The 25,130-nt window shown below is 39.6% G+C and overlaps 1 protein-coding gene across 4 annotated transcripts in view; it reads left to right on the top strand.

Annotated features, from left to right (window-relative positions):
* The window catches only part of LOC139696676 (tyrosine-protein phosphatase non-receptor type 11-like), a 1,102,100-nt gene that overhangs the window by 683,231 nt on the left and 393,739 nt on the right, over positions 1-25,130 (top strand). The gene's annotated exons all lie outside the window — the stretch shown is intronic.

Genomic DNA, 25,130 nt, shown 5'->3' with positions numbered 1-25,130 from the left:
TGTGAGATTCAAGTTGAAATTGTATTCAGCTATTGAACTCAGGGCTCCATTCGGATTCCCAGTTACTTCGAATACTATTCGCATCTTCCGAGAGTTTTATTATGCGGACACTTGATCTTTCTGGAAAATTGCATATGGCATGAGGAAAGAAACAGACTACCTTGTAATGCAAGGTTGAATTTTTCGAACCATAAAGCGTAGAACGAGCTGAACTTTCCCCTTACCTTTTAAGGAAACCTTCCGGTTGATTACCACGGTTCTTCACGATCCATTTACATGATCAAAATATTCAATTTTAATTTCCCTTTCAAATCTTCAGACCCTTATCCAACGCCGTCGATAGTGGTGAATTGAGTGGAAATCTCAGGCAGAAGTTAGAAGGAGCACATTTCCAGCGTTTTCGTTCGATTCTCCTTATTTCTCGCATTTTTCAATAAGTTGCCATCATTGTACACAAAATTAGTTAACTTAAAAGTGACTTGAGCACATAAGGTAATACCTGTATCTTACCGCTAGCTTGTTTGTTGAACAATGCCACGGAGTCAGAATCCTTAAAATGGGATTAAGTTGATAATTGGATTGGAATTTCATAGCTTCCCCTGCAAATTATGTAGCCGGTCTTAAAAATATTGTCAAAGAAGGAAGTGCCATGAAAAATTTTAGAACTACGAAGCTTTGATGAGGAACAAGCTTGTTGGATCCCATTTAATATTTTCCAGATGTCTTTCACTTCACATGGCAGATAAAGTGAAGAGTGTCATATGTCATTTTTCGAATGTTTTGGCGCTCATTGAAGGGATATATTCTAGAATGGGCTTTGCCTTTGGTTCCCAAAATGTCGTTTTGGTCCTTGCCACCCTGAGAAAATGAAAAAATAATTTCGCATCTCCGGGGGCACATACTTTTGGGTGACAGACTGTGATTAATCTCGTCTTTTGCGATATAATTTTACGGGGAGCGTATATCACATATCGGTGACATAAGCGTACATGCAGGATTTATGGATTTTGGACATTCATCGTAAAGGCAGTAGTGCCAGTGGCATGATGCGCTCTATAATTACTAATTCCCCTTACGCTTGATATGAATACTTTGGTGAGAGTCCTCCAGTTAGTCTAACGTATCGTAAGAGGACATACCCTGAATAGGGAAAATTTGATAGAGGAAAGTCTTATACTTAGTGGTAGTTAATCAATAGAATAACTATTCCTGGGGGGGGGGGGTAATCAGAGACCGATTATTATACGTATATTTGGTTCGTACTAATAACGCGAACGCGAAAATAGTTCTAAAAGGCGTGAATTTTGAATACGTGAAAATATATTAGGGGTGAATGCACGATAGTAATTTTTTAAATATAAAAAAGGTATAATTGAAACCTACATCATATTATTGTATATTTGAATTTCGAAAAGCATGTCATACGCCAACCATGGTAGGCAATGCCTAGGAACCATTCACAGCTCGATGAAACATTCGTCATACGTAAACAGGCACAGCGACATTCGATTCATTTAAGTTGATTTTCAACAGATTCAAGTGAGATCTAGTGGAGGTTCGTCGTTTTGAAAAAAACAAATTTGAACATTTTACTAATAAACTTGTGGAAAAGTTCACATTTGTTCTCTCATAAGTTGATTTTGTTTTGAGTATCCTTTCATTAAACCATGATTGATGGTTTTCCTGGAGTGGTTTTTGTTTCAATCCGCTTGTCAAGAATTTTAAAGAGATTATCTTAGTGTAGTGCTCCCCGAAGATTTCAACAATCATACCGAATGCTTGATGATTAACTGTCGGAAACTTGAGCTGCGTTGCTTTTGGGTGAGATACATGTACGAGTACATAATGACCGCAGTTCCGTATCCACTGCTGGACGCACTTTTTAAGCTCGTATATGGGCTTTTCTGTTATACATTAGGATTACCCCGTACACATATAACTGTCATAAAATGATTAGGATAACCAGAGAACAAGATTATACGAATGTGTTGTCACTAGGTCCATGTGGGGATGATTTTTTTGCCCACGGTTCCGTAAAGTTGCGTAAATTTGTTGCTAATCCTAATGTTTATTTGGTATTCATGAGATTGAACGTAACCAATGGGGAATCAAAATCGGTTTTGCCGAATTCGTTGACGTGTATATTTAACTAAAGATCGTGGGTGGGGAGTCCAAGTAGATAATTTGACACGGAAGGCATTTAAAGTATTGCATTGGGTAATGAGAAATTTAAAAGGAAGTAGCGTAGCCACAAAAGAAAAAGCATATAAGGTACTGGTTATCCCTATCCTAGAATACTCCATAGTATGGGATCCATATGAGGTGGGACATATTAAAAAGATATAAAAAGTTCAAAGAAAGGCAGCAAGATATGTACTCGGAAGGTACAAAAGAACAAATAGTGTCACAGAAATGTTAGATATACTGAAATGGGAGAGTTTGAAAAAAGAAGAAAAAGGAGTAGGTTAGGCGCGATGTATAGAATTGCTAAAAAGGACAAAGCGTGGGAAGATTTATGACAAGGGATTGAAAAGCCTAACTTTAAGGGAAAAAACGACCATAGTTTCAAAATAAAAATAAGGACGCAAAAAACAAATAAGAAAAAATACTCTTTTTTTAAATAGAACTAAAATTGATTGGAACCAGCTGCCTGGAGGTTTGTTTGAGCCCTTTTCATCCAATTTTAGAAGTTTTAAGTATGAATGTAAAGCAGCCACTGGGTAATAAACTTAATTGTAGTTGTTAAAATATTGTTTGTATGTGATGTGGTCGGCATTTTGTATGTGATGTGGAAGTTTGTTTGTGTGTGATGTGGAAGTGTCATTGTATGTAAGAATATTTTGTCTCTTATCTGTTTTTATGGTGCGGGTATGTATGTAATTTTCGTTGTAAGAGTTATCTTTGATCAAACTTGACGGTTGCCACCAGGAAAATCGCCTAATTGCAACGAAATTCTAAATAAATAAATTAAATTAAATATTCGCCAATCCTCCTCAATTTGCTCCATTTCCTTAAAGGAATTCCGCAGAATTCGTCGAAATCTAACCGAGTTCCTAACTTTAACGTTTTTTGACAAGATTTTTCGCTCCAAGCGGATGAAATTCTATCATGACACCGTTCTCGTAAAAAATAGTATTGCGAAATACGTTTGAGTGGCTGATATTTGGTGAAACGTTGGAGAAAATTCGGGAAAAAACGAGGTACGCTCGGCCTATCCAGAAGCCTCTAGTAGCATCCATTGCTGCCGTGATAAGTTCGAATCCCCACAATTATCGAGGCTTATCCATTTCACTTTGATATAAGAGCGTAAAAGTCAAGCGGCATCAAGACCTTTCCGTCTGCGTGATAAAATCAAACCGTGGAGTCAGCGAAAGAATATGGGGCTCACCTTGGTGAATCATAAGACTATGGATTCGGTCCATGCCAAGCATGAGCACGAGAAGGTACCGCCGAGGCCCTCTTCCCGACCAGTGCGGTGCATTCTGGAACTTTGGGACGTTCAATCCCCGACCGCTGACGAATTTATTTTGTGCTGTCCTCTCGGCTCAAGAATGATACATCTTTTCCCGGGGGTGCTGCCTTCTCCTTCGCCTCCCGAACGAACCATTAAAACATTTGGTGGGAAGTCGCAGCTCAAATCGCAAAACGGCAAGGAGGTGGGCATTCGTTTGCTGCTTTCAGCTCCCCGCCGAGAGCACTCCTCCGCGATCTGTCAGATCGATCGTCGGTGAATTCGTGACGGTTTCGTTGCTGGACGGTGGGATGCCATGACCGGATTCAATATTTTTCCTGTCACTGGCGCCATTCTTTTTTTTTACTCTCTCTCTCTCCGCCCGGCCTTCTCCTACTCCACTCCTAACCCCCCTTCCCTGTTCTTTCACTTCGTGACGTGAGGCGTAGACTGAGGGCAGGAAAACAGGGAGGGGGGGGATAAATTTGTGAGCAAAATAGAAAATGGAGCTGAATTGGTGCTGCTGAGATCCGTGATGCCTCCAAACGTTGGCAATTTATTTATCTCGCTCGTTTGTGTGTGTGCCGACTGCCGGTACATTCGGAGTCTTTGCCTTTTATCATTCGTTTCAACGGCGACCGTGTGTCTCGCGTTGGCTTTCTTTATACATATATGTATAGAGTTATTTATTAATATATATTAGAGTCTTACTTGAAGAAGGCCTCAGAGAAGGCCGAAAGCTTAAACAATTTACCGTGTAAGTGTCCTTTTAAGTGTTACTATTTTATTTGTGTTCTATTGTGTTGTCCCAATATTATACATATGTATATATATATATATATATATATATATATATATATATATATATATATATATATATATATATATATGCAATGGCGTTTGACCCCAGAGGGGCAGCCAGTAAGTGATGGTGTCACGTTAAAATTACTATTGAGGAAGGCAACGGGAAACCACCTCAGTTATCATTCCCAAGATAAATATGATATATATATATATGTATAAATGAATGTTGCCTTCCTCGATAGTGTTTTTAACGTGACACTATCACTTACTGGCTGCCCCACTGGGGTCAGACGCCATTGCAGCCGCCTCACTGAGGAACAGACGCTGCGTGGACTACCTATCACCTGGCTCCTAACCTTCGACCTATCTGGCATGGGTGACCCTACCAGGAGCAATTATTATTATTCCCGCCAGTACAGCTCTAGGGGTCATCGGAACGCACAAGCTCTTCCACCACGTCAAGGTTGTAGTCCGGGGAGGGGGATATATATGTGATATATATATATATATATATATATATATATATATATATATATATATATATATGAGTATGTATATAAGCCATAAACAAAGTAATCAACCCGAAGGTCCGTTTTTAGTTGGTGATGGTAGAGATCACCCAGTACTAAGCCCTATACGGCGTGTGAAAATTCACACATCAGGGTGGGGGCCAGTTCCTTTCCCTGTGCCGGTTATGGTTTTCCAGGAAGACCTGGTACCCGAAAAATCACTTTAGCCTGGGTGGAGCTGCAGGTGCCCAGAGTGCCTTGCCCGGGAATCGAACCCGGGACCCTCTGGCCAGCAATTCAACGCTCTACCTACTGAACTACCGCGACCAACATATGTGTATATATATATAGATATATATATATATATATATATATATATATATATATATATATATATATATATATATATATAATCATTCATATAGATATAGATATAAGGAAAAACGGATAGGAACACATAAAGGACGAACACAGTACTGTCACGAAATATTTATTTGGTAGTTGTGTCCATCCAAACACCTACCTTAACCGGTAGGTAACGTTATAATAATAATATCACCTAATGACACCTTTCATTCCTGCGCAAAATTTAATTAATGTATTCTCTGTGTGTACAACTATTGTATGTTTAGACGCCTCCATGTTATTTTATCTTTGTAGTGTCAAATTTGTTTCGCGCAACTTTGCGCCTTAATTTATTTATATGCTTTGCTGCATATTTATTTACGCAGGCATGGTGAATAAGCAATGGTGCAAATCACCTGCGGGAAGTAGCATAACTCGTATTTGTCGAATCATTTTTAGATGCCCATGTTAAATGAGTTCGTAATGTTTAACCGACTTTATTTTACAATACGTGTTTCACCGAGTTACGGCATCATCAGGTACTTAATGATACCGTGAGTCGGTGAAACGCATTGTACTTTAAAATAAAGTGTATGGAAAATCACGAACTAATTTAATATGGACTTCAAACAATTCCACGAAGTGAAGCCTGAAAGAGTGAAGTATATCATTTTTAGATTTCCAAATTGTTCGCTGAAAGCCACTGCTTGGGCGTATTGTAGGGTTGATTACACACCATGGATGCAATATCTAAAATTAAATTTTTCTTAATTTTTAGTCACATTATATAATGTAAAATAATTGAAATAATTCAGATAATGATAACCACAGTCGTATGAACGGAAATAATTGAAAAATGTGTTTGAGCTCATAGAAACATTTGTACATCAGGTGCAGTGTACAAATATGAATTTATAGCATGTAAAAGTTATCATTTAGTTTATGAACCACCATTGAAACCTCGAAGTTTGTTAAAATGTGTTGCAATTATAGCCACTTTAAGTACCCCGTCATGTTTCCGAGGATTTTTTTTTTCGTTGGGCCTCTTAACTTTGGCCATTGTTTGTAGTTGGATTCAATTTTGTCATCTCGTTAATGAATTAATATTCACGCGAGAGAGTAAATATTTATATTTTTATAATATTATCCCTCCTACCGCTCCTAAATGCTTTTAACACTCCGTTCTCCCTCCTCAGGGAAATGATAATTGCGATGATAAGTCATGCTGTTTAATAAATGAGGCTTAAGAGATTTTAATATTTTGCCTCTGTTTTAATTTATTTTTGAATTTATTAATTCAACAATAATCCGAAATTAACATTTTTGCCTTTACGTTGGACTATTAACAAAGGACACAATTACAAACACACAATCTCTCGGTGGAGGAAAATCCACCCAGGCATGAATCGAGCCCCCAACCCTTGGGTTAGCAGACGATGACTTTACCCCGCTGCTACCGGGGACGATAATGGTTTACGAATAGCCAGAGTTTTCTTATTTCAAACCATTTATTCACTAATGTTATCATTTATTACATTTATATCTACACCACATCCTACAAGCCGCCGAAAGGGTTTGTAGGATGGGGTAAGTTAGGGCACCTGTGCAGTATGGCCTTGGATATATTGTAGTTCATACACAGCACTCGTGCGCATAAATACGTATATGTAACATGCAATAATTGTTTTTCTTGACAAATTCATCGAATTCTAATATTAAAGTTAATTTAATTGCTTCATACTCTTGGGTTCGATATTGTTATCTTTACGTGTAGAGGGAAGAACGAATGCTTAATTGCCTGTGGCGGTGTCTATCTCTCTCATTTCATTCCGGTGGTCGAATGTAACAATATAATTTGATGCCATAGTAATTTCCTTCATAGTCCCAAAACCTACTTTAACCGGTAGATTACCTAATTTAACGATATTTTTAGAATAAATTCTTCTGTGTCGCGAGAAAACTCGGGGGTCTTCGTAAAAGTCTCATATTATAATGTCTTGTAATCTTTTCACGATTCTTCTAATTCATATTCAGATGGTTTTGCTCCTCCAAGCCTTCATATTATTATGACCCCTATTCTAGGTGGAAGAAGGGACTACAGGTCTCAACCTCGCCCAATAAAGTCGCTAAATAAATAAATCAATAAAATTAATTATTTTATTGTATCCATCTACCTCTGGTGATACGTGCATGCTTTATTGCTATTTTAATTTGGTAACTTTGCTTTTTGGGTAATATACTACGTCATTTACATCGAATACGTTATTATGAGTCTTCCTCACTTTAATCTTTCGTTTGAATTATTCATATCCATTGTATTTTGTTCGTGTTAGCCTTTGTTTCCTCAACTAAATTTTGTTCCTCAAATGTTTTCTCGATATTCTTTGTCTCGATTCCTGTGTGTTACGAGTTCTTTTTTTTGCTATAAGAATGCAATTCGAATGCACGTCGGGTGGATTTTGGATGGGAAAACGAGGCCAGCTATTCTTATCCTATCAACCAATAAATGAAAAAAAAATATGCATCCAGCTACGTTTTCTATCGCGATACCAAAATGGTTGAGGGGATCCAAAAATCCAAAGGTCTCAAATGCATTGCGACTATAACAGACAACAGCCATATGGGTCAAGCCACGTCCTTTCATGCAAACTTAAATCTTTTCGCAAAATCTCTCTCATATCCCGTGATGAGTTTTCGTTGTTACTCCCCTCTCGTCGAGTCGACATCCTCCCGAGAATCTCGTTTGTTTAAAACAAACAGTCCCTGATCGATCTTTCCCCATGCATCATACGTGTCTTTTCTCTTTAGACGTCTCCGTATTCCCGAACAAAGGAATGATGCAATGCTCGGATTAAATCAAAAGAAGAAGTTGCAGAATTTTCCGCTTGTCCCCCTTGACTTGTGTCTCCGTTTGTTTTGTTTTTATTCCTGAAATCGAGTACGTGGATTATACTCCTTATTGTATTCTTATCTTTCGTATTGCATCTCCCGGTGGTTTTACTAGATCAGATGACTTTTTCCCTTTCAGAGAGCTCGAATAAATACCGCGAGAGAAATACGAAATATTGCTATATGCGTTTGCAATTAGCGCATGGAAAATTGGATGAGCGGGAAGATGAAATTTTAATTGGATCGTCATAATTATTTAAGCATTGCATTATTCTCATAGTTGGAATTAATTATGATGGGAATGAAAGGGCAACCTACGTGTCCAGTGCTCTTGCATAATTAAATTGGATTAATTATTCAGTGTATGCTTGACGAAATGATTTAACGATTAAGGAGAAACAGAGTGCATGTGTTTTGTACCGTGTTTTCAACGGAAAAAAACAGCATTGGAATAATTGTATCCATTGCATTGAAATTCACATTGACGCCGATTCCTAGAAGGTGACTTCGAAATTGTGTAATATTTGGTGAATTCTATGCAATTATTTGCGAAAAAATATTGCGCACTCTGGTTGTATCCTTAACAAATAAGGGAAACCTTCCCTCTGGATTTGTGTCTATCATATTTCTATACTATAAACCGTTTTCACTTGTGCTGCAAAACGATAAATTTGAGGGGATCGAGATGTTGGGGTGGCTATCGTACTGGCTTCCCTCCCAGAGGGCCCGGGTTCAAATTTTGCCGGTGTTGAATATTTTTCATCAGTATCTCGATCCCTACTTGAGGTGCTTTGTGGAGGGCACTTTGAGTGAGTACGCCGTCCGTCGGATGGGACGTTAAGATGCGGACCCCTTGGCGCCTTTCGTAAAGAGTAGGCTAATGCCGACGCCGGCTTTCTCTCCACCCTTCATCCTTTCCTGTCCATCCCTAATTGCGAAAATGAACTCAAATGTCGGTCGCCTCCCCCAAATACTACTACTACTACATTAAATTGAGTTTCAAAATTCTGCCTGATTTGTTCCTAATTTAACTTATTTGTGTCTGAACATTGCGGTTGTAATATTTTAAAATAAATCTGACGTGCGAGTATGTACCTACGTTTATGAGATACCTACGTTTTAAATGAGTAATGAAAATTCTGCTTTGCATAACAGGGTTGCTTATTATTTGTTTAATTCATCCCTGAAAATGTTATTCAGTCGGATGATAAGTTCTAAATACTGTGAGCACTGTCTACTACTGTCACCCCTTCGTGAGCGGCAGGTTTTGAAATCGAAGGACTCGAAAAATTCGGATCCAAAAATTGGGATGAAAATCCGGGATTCCACATCATCTACGTTTTCAGATCTGGTAAAACACAGGCGTACTAAAGCTAGAAATATAATCCACGTACTCGATTTGAGTTAATACAAAGGAATTGAGGCACGAGCCATTGAACTAGCGAAAATTTCTGCAATTTGTTTCTTTTGATTTGATTCGAGTCTTGCGTCGTCCTTTGTTCGATAACCGGATAATCCTTAGCCAGAATAGGCCTTGGAAACTGTCAATACCCAAATATAAGTTGATGATTCTGCAACTTGTTTTTTTTTTAATCTGGAAATTTCCTTTGCCGATTATCAGCCTGTTTCTTTTTTATTCTTTATTTATCCCCTATGACTACTTATTAGCAGTGTCGGGAGGTTTCTCAAGTTAATGGATGGTTACTTTTAGCCGTTCTCCCTTCGAATTCAGTACAAACCACTAATCCATGTTACTCACGTTTCTCTCCTCAAGACTATCGATACGGTTTTCTTTAGGCACTATATGAAGTATGAATATACGTTCCAAATATCTTCATCTTAAACTTAAATTTCATCATCCACGTAATGATTAATAAGTGAAAGAGATACGCTCTTCCTCGTCAGTTAGACCATACTTTGATATCACTGCGAGCATTTGCGATCCATCTAACGCAAGAAAGCTTTGACTCGAGAATTGAACAAAATGCAGGAAAAAGGGAAACATTTTTGCGGGTGGTGTTTATCTCTTTCTATAAGATCTACCATAGCAGCCTTTGAAGACATCCCATATTCAACCTTAGACTTAATGTACAGGGTTCGTCCGGAAAATAAGTGTACTGACTACTGATTTTTTCCCGCCGCTCCAGGCGCGCCCAGCACCGCTCTGACGGGCTGCGATTGGAGGGGGGTATGTTGGCAAGCGACGCTGAAAAAGGCAGTCGGCTCTGAGCTGTGGTGTAGTGAGGAGCTCTGTTAACGCGAACCTCCACGCTAGACCCACGTCACGGAACGCGATGCCGAAGTTTTTGGAGCAGCGATATTCCATCAAATTTGCGGTAAAGCTTGGGAAATCGTCTACCGAAACTGTCGGTATGATTAACCAGGCTTACGGGGAGTCAGCCATGTCCAGAAACATGATCTTTCGGTGGCACAAGATGTTCGTGGAGGGCAGAGAAGAGGTCGACGACGAGTCTTCGAGAGGTTCCCGATGATGCCTTCGCGGGAGCGTTCCAGGAATGGGAACGCCGCTGGAACAAGTGTATCGACTCACGAGGGTCCTATTTTGAGGAATATTAGCTTAAGATATGTAAAAGTGTAATAAATTTCTTTTCCTGAGCTCAGTATACATATTTTCCGGACGAACCCTGCACCTCAAAGTTATCAACTGTGTGATTTTTACTTTTCGATTAGAGGGTATAATTTCATATGTGCACTACATCAGTTGATGATTTTATTAACATATTTTATTAATTATTATTAACAGTTGTTTTCCCGTCAAAGTAAGTTTTCGATACACCTAAGGGCTAGGGCTGATCTAAATACGCAAAAATCACTCATTATAATTCATTAATTTTTTTTAACTCCACATACTTCGTACTCTCTTCATCTCGTCAGACCTCCTGCCTTCTTCTAACCTTTTCCAACAAACTTCTCTCTGCTTTTGAAAATATCTACAAATTCTTCTTTTAGAAGAATTTCTGAAAAAATAAGGAGCATACGACTGCGATTTTTTTCACGAAAATTAAGAAATATATACCTACAAATTGGTTTTGTACGGAGCGAAAACAGTTATTGAAGCAGGATTATAGGCTTATAGTGGAGTCTTTTGAAATGTGAGTGTGAGGAAGGATTGAAAAGGTGAAGTGGACAGAAAAGAAAACAAACAAGGAAGTGCTAGGCTTGATGAGGGAGGAGAGAGGATTGATTGTTGGGAAAAATCAAAAAAAGAGGCAGAAAAGGTTGATCCCGGACGTTTTGATTGGCGATGGGATGTCAAAGACTGTGATAGAGGGGAGGACGTATGGCAAGTTAGGTAGGGGAAGGAGTAGGATAGAGATGATAGATGGAATGAAGGGAGGGAGGAAGCATGCGGAATTCCATATTGCATTGCAGTGTCCTATGTCAGGTTGTGTTTTTGTTTAGAAGAGGCGAGTAAATGTATTGTTTTACATTTACATTGGCTGTGTCCATCAAAAACCTACCTTTACCGGTGGAATACCAATAGCGATAACGATACATTCTCGAATAGGTAGTTCCTGGGATGCATTTTTCCACTTACAGTTCAAAATCATAACCAAACGAGGCACTTTTATATTGACTCACTCTTCACTAGTCCTTTTCTTTGTGTTTTATCACAGACGTTCTCCTGACAAAACTAAACCGAAACCCATCCCGACGGCTTTCGGAATATTGTTTAAATGAGACCTTGATAATCCTCCTCTTACTCTCCCGTGTTCTTTGTAGCTGATCCTCACACCCAGACGTCTCGTTATGTTCTACTTTCGGAGAGGGACACGTAGCGAGCAGTTGACGTTTGAGGGTGAAGGGGGAGACGGTTAGTTGGGGTCAAGGCAAGGGGAGAGGGAGAAACGGGCACAGAACAGTTGACAGACGCACGGGCGAATCCGAGGGACGTCACTTCGACCGCGCGGTTCTGACAACCCCCCCCCCCCCCGCCCCCAGTGACATAGGTGGGACGAGGCGATTCGCTGCGCCACGCGAAATCCTCATCCAAACCCCATTCAATGCTATTCCTGGATGCTGCGGACTCTCCCTGGGGGTTGGGGATGGCGCCAGGGGTTAAAGGGAGGGTAGGAACACAACTTTTCGCTTTTCGAGCTGTTTGGTGGTCTTGTATCTAGGTCTCTCCCCGCCTTAACCCGCGGTGGAACTCTGGCTTAACGGGGACACAAGGGCCTGAGGGGGAGAAGGGAGGAGAGAGGTGTTTTGGATGTTGGATTTTGGCGATTTTTTTTTGGAAGTTCCGAAGTGTAAACCTATTTCCGTGTCGTGGAAAGTTAAAAAAGAAAGATTTCCCGAATGTGCCAAACGCTTTGTTAATGAATTATGAACTTATGACATGAGGCTACACTTCGGTCCCAAGTTTTCCCTTCCGGGCAGGGTTTACACTACGAGTTGCGTAGATATCATGCCAGTTTCCCTATCTACTAATCTTTCTCAGCACCTCGTTTCATTTCGTATAGAATATGGCATTCAAAATCGAATGATAAATTCTCAACGCATCAATTTTAAGATTATAGTATGTTATGGCCTGTTTCATCACGTTTATTTTTTAAATCATATTTGCTCCGCATGCCTTTTTCTCATTTACCTACGATATTTTTGTATTTAGGAAGAATGACGTATGTAAGGGAATTTCCAATTCATAACATTTGCATCACATGTATCGTATTGATATGAGGTTAGATTTAAGTTTTACACACCACTATTGATCGCGATTGGATTCAATTCTTGGGACGGAGCCACCGCCTTCCTAGTACCCATCCAAGTGAATTCGAAGAGTTAAACCAATTGATCGGATGATGTAACAGATCTGTATTTCATTAAGAACGTTGAATTAATTACTATTTAAATATAAATAATTTTTCTAATAGTTGAAACTTTTTTTTAACTGGTTTCGATCCATAGTACTAGTCAGTCAGTCATCCTTGAATGCTCGTAGAGGGTTGACGTGTTTAGCGGTCGCTCCGTCCCACTTTCACTCCCAGACAATACTCGCTGCTGCAATGCCTCCCAAGGTCAACCATAACGGACCAAAGGACGATCATTCCCATGACCACGCCGAGTTAAAGTCCATGCTGGAAACAATAAACAAAACCATGGCGAGTTTCCAAGAAGAGCTGGAAACTGCAAAGAAGGACGGCTCCGAAGAAAAGATGGTGAAAATTACGTCGCTCGAAGAAAGATTTATCAGCTTTCGAAATGGAATCAACGGAGACCTAAAGCATCTTTCTGAAAGGTTGAAGGACATTGAAGAACGCGTCTCCAGGTTTGACTACCGCCTCGATGATCTTGAGCAGTACTCGAGAAGAAATTGTCTTCTTATACATGGGATCAATGAAGAAAAAGGTGAGAACTGTTTGCGTGTAGCCACAGATTTCTTCATTAATAAATTAAAGGTAAGCGTGAACCCCATGTCCCTTGACCGAAGCCACAGGATAGGTCCATTTAAGGAATCCCACAAGTATCCTCGACCCATCATCGTAAAGTTTATCTCCTATCAAGATAGGGATCAAGTGTGGAGGGCAAAAAGAAACCTAAAAGCGAGCGGGTTTCTCATAACAGAGTCACTCACAGCCACTAGGAAGCGTCTGCTACTTGCCGCCAAAGATCTCGCCGGGCCGAAGAACGTATGGACACAAGATGGTAAAATAACTATTTTAAAACCTGATGGCTCCAGGATTTATGTATCAAATGAAGGAGACATGCAGCAGGCGAGTGTTGATTATAACTCTCGCAATATTTCATCGAGGAGCGGACGCCGCTAACTCAGTGTGTGAATTGCCTTGAAGGCATACTTGCCTACCACGAGCATTTTTGACCAACCGCTTGCAGATAGATTGAAATAATTAAATACAGTGATTTGTGACTTGCCAGTGCTCTCTCTACTACCGCGAACACATTCCCTCATAGTACCTTACCGCGCCGCACTCTTACCTTTTGGTACTCGAAATTCCTGCCTTCCGTGCTTTGTGCCTCTACATTCTCGTCGCCCACTCTCCGGAAATTGCTCCTGATCTGCCTTCTTTCATTCTGTGATAGTGACTTCCCACCACATCTTACTCCTGCATCTCTAACCTTCTATACCCTGTTGCTGCTTGATCCAGCTCACCTGTTCCTGATCTACGTTGCGAAGTCATCAAGTGAAAAGTGATTTAGTGTCAGTGCCCAGTGCTTTTCCCCTAGTTGTCTTAAATAGTGCCTCCCTTTTAAATAGTGTCTTATATTCTTTTTCCCATTTGAATAATCATCCCGTAGTGCTGTGTTTAGAAGTAATTTAGTGAAAATTTATTTAGTGTCAGTGCGTAATGCTTTTCCCATATCTCACTTGATAGTGCCTTCCTTTCAATTGAGTTTGCAGGATCTTTATTTACTTGTTTCCTGCAATTGTTTAGTCTTTGCGTAGTGCAGTGCTTAGCGCCTATCCCATCTAGAGCTTTTCTGAACAATCTCGTAGACTACCTTAACAAATACAGTGTATCGCTATTAACGTACCAATGCTTTTAATCTTGTAAATACTTAGATCTTTAATATTTTTAATTCTTTCCTCTTATGCTTCTGCTTGTGTTAATCTAGATAGCTTCGCTATTTCCAGTATTTATCTAAGAAGTATGATGAACCCCTCTTTTGGCTCTCAGGTTCCTAAAAACATAACTTCCCAGTCGTCACCCGTAAGCCATTACGCCTTCCCAAATTCCCAAACTCATTATCGCATACCCACTACCTTACCCCCACGGCAGGACACCCTCGGCCATACCCCGCCAGTAACACCATCACCGCAGGATGCTCTCCCACTCCTTTCCACTCAAAATACCTTGACCCCCACAGGTAACATCGCTAATCCTTGTCCCTCATACACGACTGAATTCCCCGATAATGACCTTGTGTCATTACATTTTACCCAGCTACCCACAAAATACCGGTTCGGATTTTCCCAAACCTTTTCGCCCTTAGACCCTTTTGCACCAGAATTCTTCCCTAAAAGCCACCACAGATCCCTAAATCCTCTGGCACCGGAATTCGTCTCTTTCCAACTTGAAGGTAAAAATACGTCTCGAAGACTTTCCTCTGCAACCATTGATCTACGTGAACGATACGTGGCTCCAAGTAAATTCTTTAACAATCAATTAACCTTATGCAGCATTTTTAGATCTCACCCTCGTTCTTTTCAAATAATTTACCTCAACGCCCAAAGTCTCTCTGCGCACCTTGACGAATTGTGTCAACTTCTACCTGACAACGACGTTCATGCAATTTCCATCGCTGAGACTTGGCTTAAGCCTCATATGCCTACCTCATCCATCGACATTCCTGGCTACAACTTCTATCGACATGATCGTATCGGCAAGGGTGGTGGAGGCGTAGGTGTCTACGTGAGAAAAGATCTCTCATTCAAAATTATATCAAAAAGTTCTTCCGTTTACTGCAAAAGACCCGAGTTTGCATTCTTAGAGATAACCTTCAACCTACAAAAAATTCTTTTAGGCATAGTTTACCGCCCACCCAAGATAGGTTATTTTTCCGACTTGGAAGAAGCATTATCTTCCCTCATTCCGAACTATGACCATGTTATTATTACTGGTGACTTCAATGCCAACTTTCTTTCCTCAACTCATGACTCTAAAACAATTACTAACTCTATGTCATCCCTCGGTCTTAGTATACTTCCCCTAGAACCTACCCATCATACATCTTCATCAGCCACTTGGCTTGATGCAATAATTACAGCCAACCCTGACAAAATCACAACATATGGGCAACTTTCTGCCCCAGGAATATCCATGCATGATGTGTTATTTTTAACATACTCAGTTAGATGTCCTAAATTTAAGCAGAAATTCATTCTTACTCGCGATTTCAAGTCCATAGATGACAAATACCTGGTATCCGATGCGGCTACCATTCCATGGCAGTCTATAGAATTCATCAACGACATAGATAAAAAAGTAGAACTATTTAATACGTTCTTAAATGATCTAGGAGACAAACATGCACCGTTTAGAAAAATCCGACTGTCCAAACCACGCTCCCCTTGGATAACAGATGAAATAAAATACTTGATGCGTAGGCGTGACGCAGTCTATAGCCTGTTTAAAAAACATAAAAACGAAAATGTATTCAATATCTACAAAAAACTGCGTAACAAAACTAAACAAGTCATTAGAAATTCCAAAATCAGATATGCCTTCCAAATATCTAAAGAGCCCCCGTCACATATTTGGAAAAGCTTGAAGTACCTTGGTGTTGGAAAAACTAAAAATCAACACTCCCTACCTGCTGACATTTCTCCAGACGACCTAAACCGTTTATTCACAACCCCACCGACGGAAATCGACTTTAATGCAAAAAATGAATACATATACAGTTTGCAAAATTCTGAACCAACTCCAGTTTCTGCTAGAAGCTCATTCAAAATTTCTCCCGTCACACAAATGGAAGTCCTCCAGGCCCTCAAAAAAATCAAGTCCTCCTCAGATGGAGCTGACGGAATTTCAGCTATTCTCATACAAAAGTTACTTCCCATTGTACTTCCTGTTTTAACTCATATCTTTAATTGGTCTATTTTAACTGAAACATATCCCTCCCTCTGGAAACGTGCCCTCGTCCGTCCCATCCCCAAAAAATCCACACCCACTAACATTGCTGAATACAGACCAATCAGCATCTTGCCTCCTTTATCAAAAGCATTCGAGAGACTCATTCACGAACAAATTTCAAAGTTTCTGAATGAAAATAACTTACTTGATCCTCTACAATCTGGCTTTCGGTCCTCTCACAGCACAGCTACCGCTCTCCTTAAAATAACAGATGACATCCGACTATCCATGGATCGCAAAGAGGTGACAATAATGACTCTCCTAGACTTTACCAAAGCCTTTGACTCTATTGACAAAGATATTCTCTTAGCAAAACTTCAAAACCTGAATTTTTCTTCCTCGTCTTTACTGTGGATTCGCTCATACCTAAGTAACCGATTCCAAAGTGTCACTACACCTAATTCATCCTCTAACTGGCTTCAAATACACAGGGGTGTTCCACAAGGATCCATTCTTGGACCTTTGCTTTTTTCCCTGTATATAAACGATATTAGTAAATGCATTTTAAATTGCAATCATCACCTTTATGCCGATGATTTACAAATATATCACCATTCCCGCCTTCAAGACCTACCTACAATTATAAACGAAATTAATGCAGATCTGGCTGCTTTGTCACTATGGGGAATAAAAAAAATTTATTGAAAATAAACCCAATCAAAAGTCAGTCCATCATAATTGGATACCATAAAATACATTCTAAAATAAGTATTGATAAACTACCACCACTAAAATTGCAAGGATCTGTCATACCATACCTAAGGACAGTAAATAATTTAGGCTTAACCATAAATGAGACATTATCTTGGACTGATCATGCAATTGCTATCTGCAGAAAAATTAACTCATCCCTGCATTCACTGAAAAGGTTAAAGCACATTGCTCCCCCCTCCTTAAAGATGCTTCTTGTGTCCACTCTTCTCATACCCCACTTTGATTACTGTGATGTAGTATACCAAGACCTTTCAGGCGAACTAAAAACCAAACTCCAGAAGACCCATAATTCCTGTGTGCGGTTCATATGTGATCTTAGGAAGTACGATCATATTTCCGACTCATTTAATAGAATATCCTGGTTAAAGCTAGAAGGCCGCAGGCATTTACATATTCTTTCACTTCTCTACGGAATACTTTCAAAGCACACCCCTAATTATCTATACAAAAACTTCCTCTTCATCAACTCAATCCACAACAGAAATACCAGGGGTAATAACAAACTTCTTGTCCCACACCATCGCACGGAAATCTATCACAAATCTTTTCATGTTACAGCATGCCGTCTGTGGAACTCTCTCCCAGATGACATAAAAAACTCTTCATCAACAACAACATTTAGAAGAGCACTTCACAAGTTCATTTTCCTCAGGTACTTAACTTAACCAGTATCCCTCCGTCATTCCACTCAGCTGTTATACAGATCACTGGGTCTACTTTGTTTTTTACCCTGCTTTTTGTTTTGTCATCTCAAGCGGTAGGAGTTTGCGTAATTATTTTTAGAAACATCACGCTTCTCATTACTCCGCATGTGTTGTCAATGTATTTAATTTCTCCATTTCAATTTCAGTAACTTAATAATATGTATACTCTGTAAAAATGATTGTTACAATGTACATGTATCTTTCCTCTAATTAATAGGGTTTTCGCAGGTTTTTCACACCCCCCTTCTCTTCGTGGGTGTTTTTCCTGCGTGGGTTTTTACTAGTTGAGCAATGCCACGCTCTCCCTAGCTTTTCCCACAAACCTCATTCTTTGCTTAGACTTTCCTCATTTTATTGTACTCTATCTTCACTGTCATTTAATTTGAGTATATGTAGGAGTATTCTTAATTTATATATGTATATGTATGTATGTATGGGTGTGTATGTGCGTACTTATGTATGTATTTTATGCATGTGTATGAATGCATGTATGTATGTTTTATGTGTGTATATGTATGTGTGTGTGGATATGTATGTATATGTGTATTTATGTGTATGCATATAGGTATATATGTGTGTGTATGTGTATGTGTGTGTCTATATATATGTATATACTTTTTTCTTTTCGATGTGCAAATTTGGATTAATGAATTTATGTCTATCTCTATGTGTTTATGTTTAGATTTGAATGTAACTGTAAGTTTAAATGGCTAATATAATATGTATATGACGATGGGTTAAATGGAAGAAGGGACCATTTGGTCTCAATTTCGCCCAAATAAAGACCGCTATCTATCTATCTATCTATCTACTACTGCAAAAACGCTGTATATAATATTGAATTTGTATCCACGAGATGGTTTTCTGGTTGAGTCGGTCTTGTGCTCAATTCGATAAAAATCGGCCTGGTTAACCCATGTGTACACTTCATTGAGTTTGAAAAGGCAGAGTACTGGCCCAATGTTAAGAAAGAGAGAGGAAGAAGGAGCGAAAGAGTTATCAACATAGGTTTTGCCGGACGCTTCATAAATTGCTTACGTGCAAAATGTGATTTAACTCCAATATGATAATCATTAGTCGACCTAAAAGTCTCGAAAATAATCACTTACGGACGGATTTTCGGATACAACTATGCTAAAACTAGGATAGTATTACAAGAATTCTTAAATAGCTAAATTTAATGATGCGCGTAGCTGTTATCTTACTTTTTTTATGATTAGTATATCGACTTCTTTAGCACTAGGGTCGGTTTTTTTTTAAACCTGTCCATCCCTCCAATCGCTAAGGGTCATAATGACCACTAGTGCATTAAGGGTACTCAACTATGATATAATGAATCCTAAATATTTGCCGCAGTCTTCGACGCATATACATTACTAATGACTGGATGTTGCGTAACATCGGTGACAACGGCGTCATTTCTGCTTTGGGTGACACCATGTGCACTCTAGCTTTTCGTATCTCGCAGGTACATCTGGCTTTGTCCAATGAGTATCGCACAGCGAAGTCGATGCACAAAAGTATGGTAGAGCCGAAGTTGACGGGCTATTTAGTAAGAAGTGCGGGCGACAGTATGGTAGAAATGGATTGAACGTTGTGGATTTCTCCTAGTCCTCCTGGGTCTAAGGGAACGGCCTAATTGAGTTAATCTATGTCGTTCGCACAGTGCCAACCCCCTTATCCCCACACGCCAGAACCCACGTTCCCATGAAACGAAAGCCTTCCACACACCCATCTCCCCCTCCCTCATGCGGAGCGTATCTATCCCCGAAATTCGAGGACCCATCATATAACAAGGGCATTGTGAACGTCATAAGTTGGCATAATTCCGCCTCGCCAGGGATGGGTCGCCCCCGGTCGACGGGTTTACGATTCCGACACCGCGGCTTTCAATTAAACGCGCCGGCGATTCCACCCACACCCATCCGAGGTTCAGTGCGTGTTGATGCGGACAACGGCGGCGGATTGGCCGAGACTGTGGCGGTGCGGTGTGCCCCAGGCGGCGGCGTGCTCAAGGGGAGTTGGGGGGAGTAGGGGGGCGTCGCGTTTCAGACGCCCGTGTTTTAATCGTGAGAGGACTCGTGTGTGTCCTGGAGCGGCGGGTGGCGGTCCATGTATAACGAGAACTGCGACCTCCAACGATGGACGAGATTTGGCATGGGGATGGGGAGAATGGTAGGAGGGGAGAGGCATTGAATATGAATGCTGGAAATTCGCATGCGACACCGTCCGTCCTCTCTACCAGGATCCTCAATTTGGCTAATGTTGAATGCGCCGTTTCCGTCCGGTTATATCGGGTGAATTATTCGCCTGTTCCGCGGAATCGCGGGCAATTTCCACCTTTATCCGGCCCTGCGTGAATTTTCGCGTGTCCGTTGAAAATCATCTCGCGGAAACTTTAGCACTTGCGAGAGAGGGAAAGAGGGAGAGAGTTGTATGTTGTGTGAAGGATCTCCTTTGTTCAGGTATTCATTGTCCTCCTTTCTAGGTCGAAAGCATTGGTTATCGTCGGCTATGTGTGCATTTTGTTGGATATGCACATTTCACTGTCGCGCAGTTGGCATAGCTTGTGTAAAATATTTGATGTGTCACGAAATCGCCCCAGTTATTGAGGTACGCGTAACCAGCAATATCTTCCGTCAGAACGCTGGTTGAAATTTGATGGCGATTTTTTTTAGATTTCTTTCTCAGTCTGTAATGAAAACTTATTGAGTCCATGCCAAGTTTGATTTTGTGATGACTAGGTAAAATTAATAGAACGACCTAAGTTGCAGACAATTCAGAATTATAAATAATAAAAAAGAAGATTTTTGTGACAGTTGAAAGTGTTTCTTTAATTTTCCTCGAATTGAAGTAACATTCGTAGCATTGGAAATGGATGTCGATTTTTCTCGTGAAAAAAATCTATTGCATAATATAAAACCATTTGAAACTTTAATACTGAAACTAGCGAGTGAATCGGGAATACTTTATTTTATCCATAAAAAGTCTTTGCTATTTATACCTTCGGGGAAGAGGCTACGGAAAAGCGAAAAAAACTTCGACGCCGAAATATTTTGCATTGGTTTGAATCATGAGCCTTTAAAGCACTTTTGATAAATGCCAAGGGTATTATGGTTTTCCTCGACCAGGATTCAATATCTGCCTTCCTTTTTTCTCTCCAATCCCCGATATCCTTTACACAATTCCTAACGCCAGTGTTAACAAAGCATCAGGATAACCTAATTAAATGTTTTTAGTTTTGCCTAAAACTATATTAACGTTAGCCATTTATAGCACCATTGAAGTACAATAGAGGTAGATGTATCTTCCCCTAAAACATTCAGTGACCTCTGGTCGCGAAAGCTACCAAAATACATTACGTGATATGAGTATTATTCAATTACCTGGAACATGGGTCGAAGGGAAACTGCTCTATTTGTCGACTGCTTTATTTGAATTTTTCTCCAAGGCATTGTAGTAAATATATGCCAACTTCCTCTTTGGAATCCTAGTTCAACACGAACGGGGTTGGATAAAGGTCACGAGGGTATTTCCGAGAGGTAGGGCACATTAGGGATGATCCAGTGAGTTTTGGAGGCCTAACGCTTGGACGGCTTAAGGTGAGAAGCATGGCGATAATGATAAGGGCGAACGGGGCGTATTTTAATTTGACGTTTTCACCTTCATTTGTTTATTTCGTGTATTTTCACAGGCTCAATGAAGCGCTCTCGGGGCGACATTAAATCTCCTGTGGAGCTTTTTTTATGACACCGGAAGGGAATCCCTTGTAATTCAAGGTATTCATTTCATTTTGATCCTCGTTTGATCGCTGATTACTTGTGTTTGCCCTCTACGGGTGGACAAGCTTTACCTGAAAAACACCGTGACTATCATGTGGTTCAAGAGTTTAGTATTACCGGGAGTTTAAAGAAGCTCTCATAGTTTCCGGTTTAGTTTTTTCTTTGATTTTCACGAGTTCATGAGGTCAAATCAAAGGAGGTCACCGGATACAGTGTGATTCCTTTTGTACTGATGTACGAGTATAAAATCCCAGGTTTTTGAGATTCTCGCGAGTGTTCAGGCCAACTTTATTGTGATTAGCCTCCTGCACTTAATGCAACCATTTGTAAAAACGAGTTCTTCTTCACCGGGTTATCAGGATGATGTGTTGGCTCTGTGCTGGCTTCCCACACAGAGGGATTGGGTTCGAATCCTGAAGACGGCATATTTTTTTTCGATGGTATCTCGATCCCTACCTTGAGGTGCTTTGTGGAGAGCACTTCAAGTGAGTACGCCATCCGTCGGATGGGACGTTAAACTGCCGACCCCTCGGCGCCTCTCGTTGAGAGTAGGCTAATGCCGAAGCTGGGTTTCCCTCCACACTTCCTCCATTCCCACCCATGGGGAAAATGACCTCAGCTATCGTTCGCCTCCTCTAATAACTACTCATACGATTTCTTCTTATTGTACTTATTCCGCTTGATCACTACCGGAATGGGCTGCCTTAAAATGTTAATGGTAATTTAAGGTAAAATTTTTACGACAGATTTTTTGCTAATACTTGCCTTGACATAATGGAACTTGGTGCAAAAACAATAAACTTTATTTCTATATATATATACATATATATAACACACACACACACACACACACACACACATATATATATATATATATATATATATATATATATATATATATATATATATGCATACTCAGATAAACGGGGTGCGTGTAAAGAAAAATTCTTCCAATAACTTTTAATGAAGTCATCCGCCAAATGTGCATTACAATGGAACAATTTCAGAATGTAGAAATCATTCGCCTTGACGGGGATGTCTTTATGTCTAGAGAAGTAAATTTACAACTCATTAATTATTTCCCCTCGTGATTTATTTTGTCATTCTATGGAATTAAAATTGCTGACGTCGTAAAATTGCTACTCATTTATTTACTGAGCGCAGATATAATTCCTACTCCCTCCGTCCTTCCACTTTATCGAGTGGTATACCTCAATCAATCTTGCATCGAATGTCGCATCCTTTAAAACCGCAGTTCTGCAGTGGTAAAAACAGAAGTGAGGAGGGCGGTTTTTTTTACGAATTCTGAGTAACTGTATTTTTATTTTTGAAATTTATGATTTTTTTTCGAAAACACTCGTTCGGGATTCTTCAGTGGTAATAAACCTTCGAATAATAATGCTCGCTTCCAGTTACGGCACACAGATTTGACTTTTCGCACGAATTTGGTCTGAATTATAAATCCCTCGACTTCCCTCCCATTTTCCGTGCTCCTGAACATGCTTCGGGGGGGGGGGTATGGATTCAGAAGGCCTTTTGCGTAATGCGGTTGACAGACAGAATCTTCTCGCCGGCGAATCTAATCCATCTTGAAAAAGAGACTCTTCGACTGATTTGGATTTGGATGACTGTCGCAGCTGGATCTTAGCCTCGAAGGAACTAATTAACTGGCCAATGACGTCCAGTTCTAATTTGATGGACTTAATTTTATCTAAATTTAATTTATTTAAATGTTAATATATTATAATAAGGTTTCGTGCTCTTGCACACGTAATTGCACCATTTTGGTCAATCAGCGAAAGGTTTTAATCGTGAAGGAAAGGTATTTCCTTACGCCTCAAGGTTTCATAGCCGTAGTCGAAAGCGTAAAGAACAAATGCATGAGGAAGAACTTCATTAATCAAAGTTTCCTTCTCCATAATTAGGGATTCTAACATAGCATAAGCATCAATATAGAAGGTAACGAAGTAGAGCAGGAAAAACGATTTTTATTTTATTTTTATCTACACAATTACGTTGCAATTAGGCAAATTTCCTGGTGGCAACGGTCAGGTTAGGTCAAAGATAACTCTAAAAGATACAAAGAAAATTACATTAGAACACATAAAAACGGATAAGAGACAAAATATTTTTACATAATGACACTTCCACATCACATACAAACAAACTTCCACATCACATACAAAATGCCGACCACATCACATACAAACAATATTTTCATGACTACAATGAAGTTTATTACCCAGTGGCTGCTTTACATTTTAACTTAAAACTTCTAAAATTGGATGGAAATGGCTCAAACAAACCTCCAGGCAGCTGGTTCCAATCAATTTTAGTTCTATTTAAAAAAGAGTATTTTTTCTTATTTGTTTTTTGAGGCCTTATTTTTATTTTGAGGCTATGGTCGTTTTTTCCCTTAAAGTTAGGCTTTTCTATCCCTTGCCATAAATCTTCCCACGCTTGGTCCTTTTTAACAATTCTATACATCGCGCCTAACCTACTCCTTTTTCTTCTATTTTTCAAACCCTCCCATTTCAGTATATCTAACATTTCTGTAACACTATCTGTTCTTTTGTACCTTCCGAGTACATATCTTGCTGCCTTTCTTTGAACTTTTTCTATCTTTTTAATATGTCCCACCTCATATGGATCCCATACTATAGAGGAGTATTCTAGGATAGGGATAACCAGTGCCTTATATGCTTTTTCTTTTGTGGCTACGCTACTTCCTTTTAAATTTCTCATCACCCAATGCAATACTTTAAATGCCTTCCGTGTCAAATTATCTACTTGGACTCCCCACCCTAAGATCCCTTGTTAAATAAATGCCTAAATATTTGCATTGACTAGTACATGGGATTCCCTCTCCAAAGAGGGTGTAAATTTCCTTTTCTGCATTATTTTTATTTGAAAAATTTATATGCTTACTTTTACTTATATTAATGCCCATATTATTATTTGTAACCCAGTCACCAAGGCGATCGATGTCATTTTGTAGTATTACGTGGTCATTTACGTGCTCTATCCGTCTGTATATAATGCAGTCATCAGCAAAAAGTGTTATTTGGGAATGTAAATTGTTTGGTAGATCGTTTACGTAAATTACGATTGTTTGGGGAGTATTTTGCGCAAAAACGGTTATAATAGTGGGCAAATTAGAACCGTACTAAGAGGAGGAATTGATGACAGAGGACCTAAGTAACGATTTTGAAAAACATTATGGAAGATTTCTATTACAGATCGTGTAGGGTGGTTACTGAACATGATACGGAGGAAAGATTGGAGTGTTTTGAGGTTTCGGTATGATAAAAACG

The sequence above is a fragment of the Hetaerina americana genome, unplaced genomic scaffold (genome assembly GCF_022747635.1).
Source record: "Hetaerina americana unplaced genomic scaffold, ioHetAmer1.1.p SCAF_7, whole genome shotgun sequence".
Lineage (NCBI taxonomy): Eukaryota > Metazoa > Arthropoda > Insecta > Odonata > Calopterygidae > Hetaerina > Hetaerina americana.
This window is presented reverse-complemented; position numbering and strand designations above follow the sequence as displayed.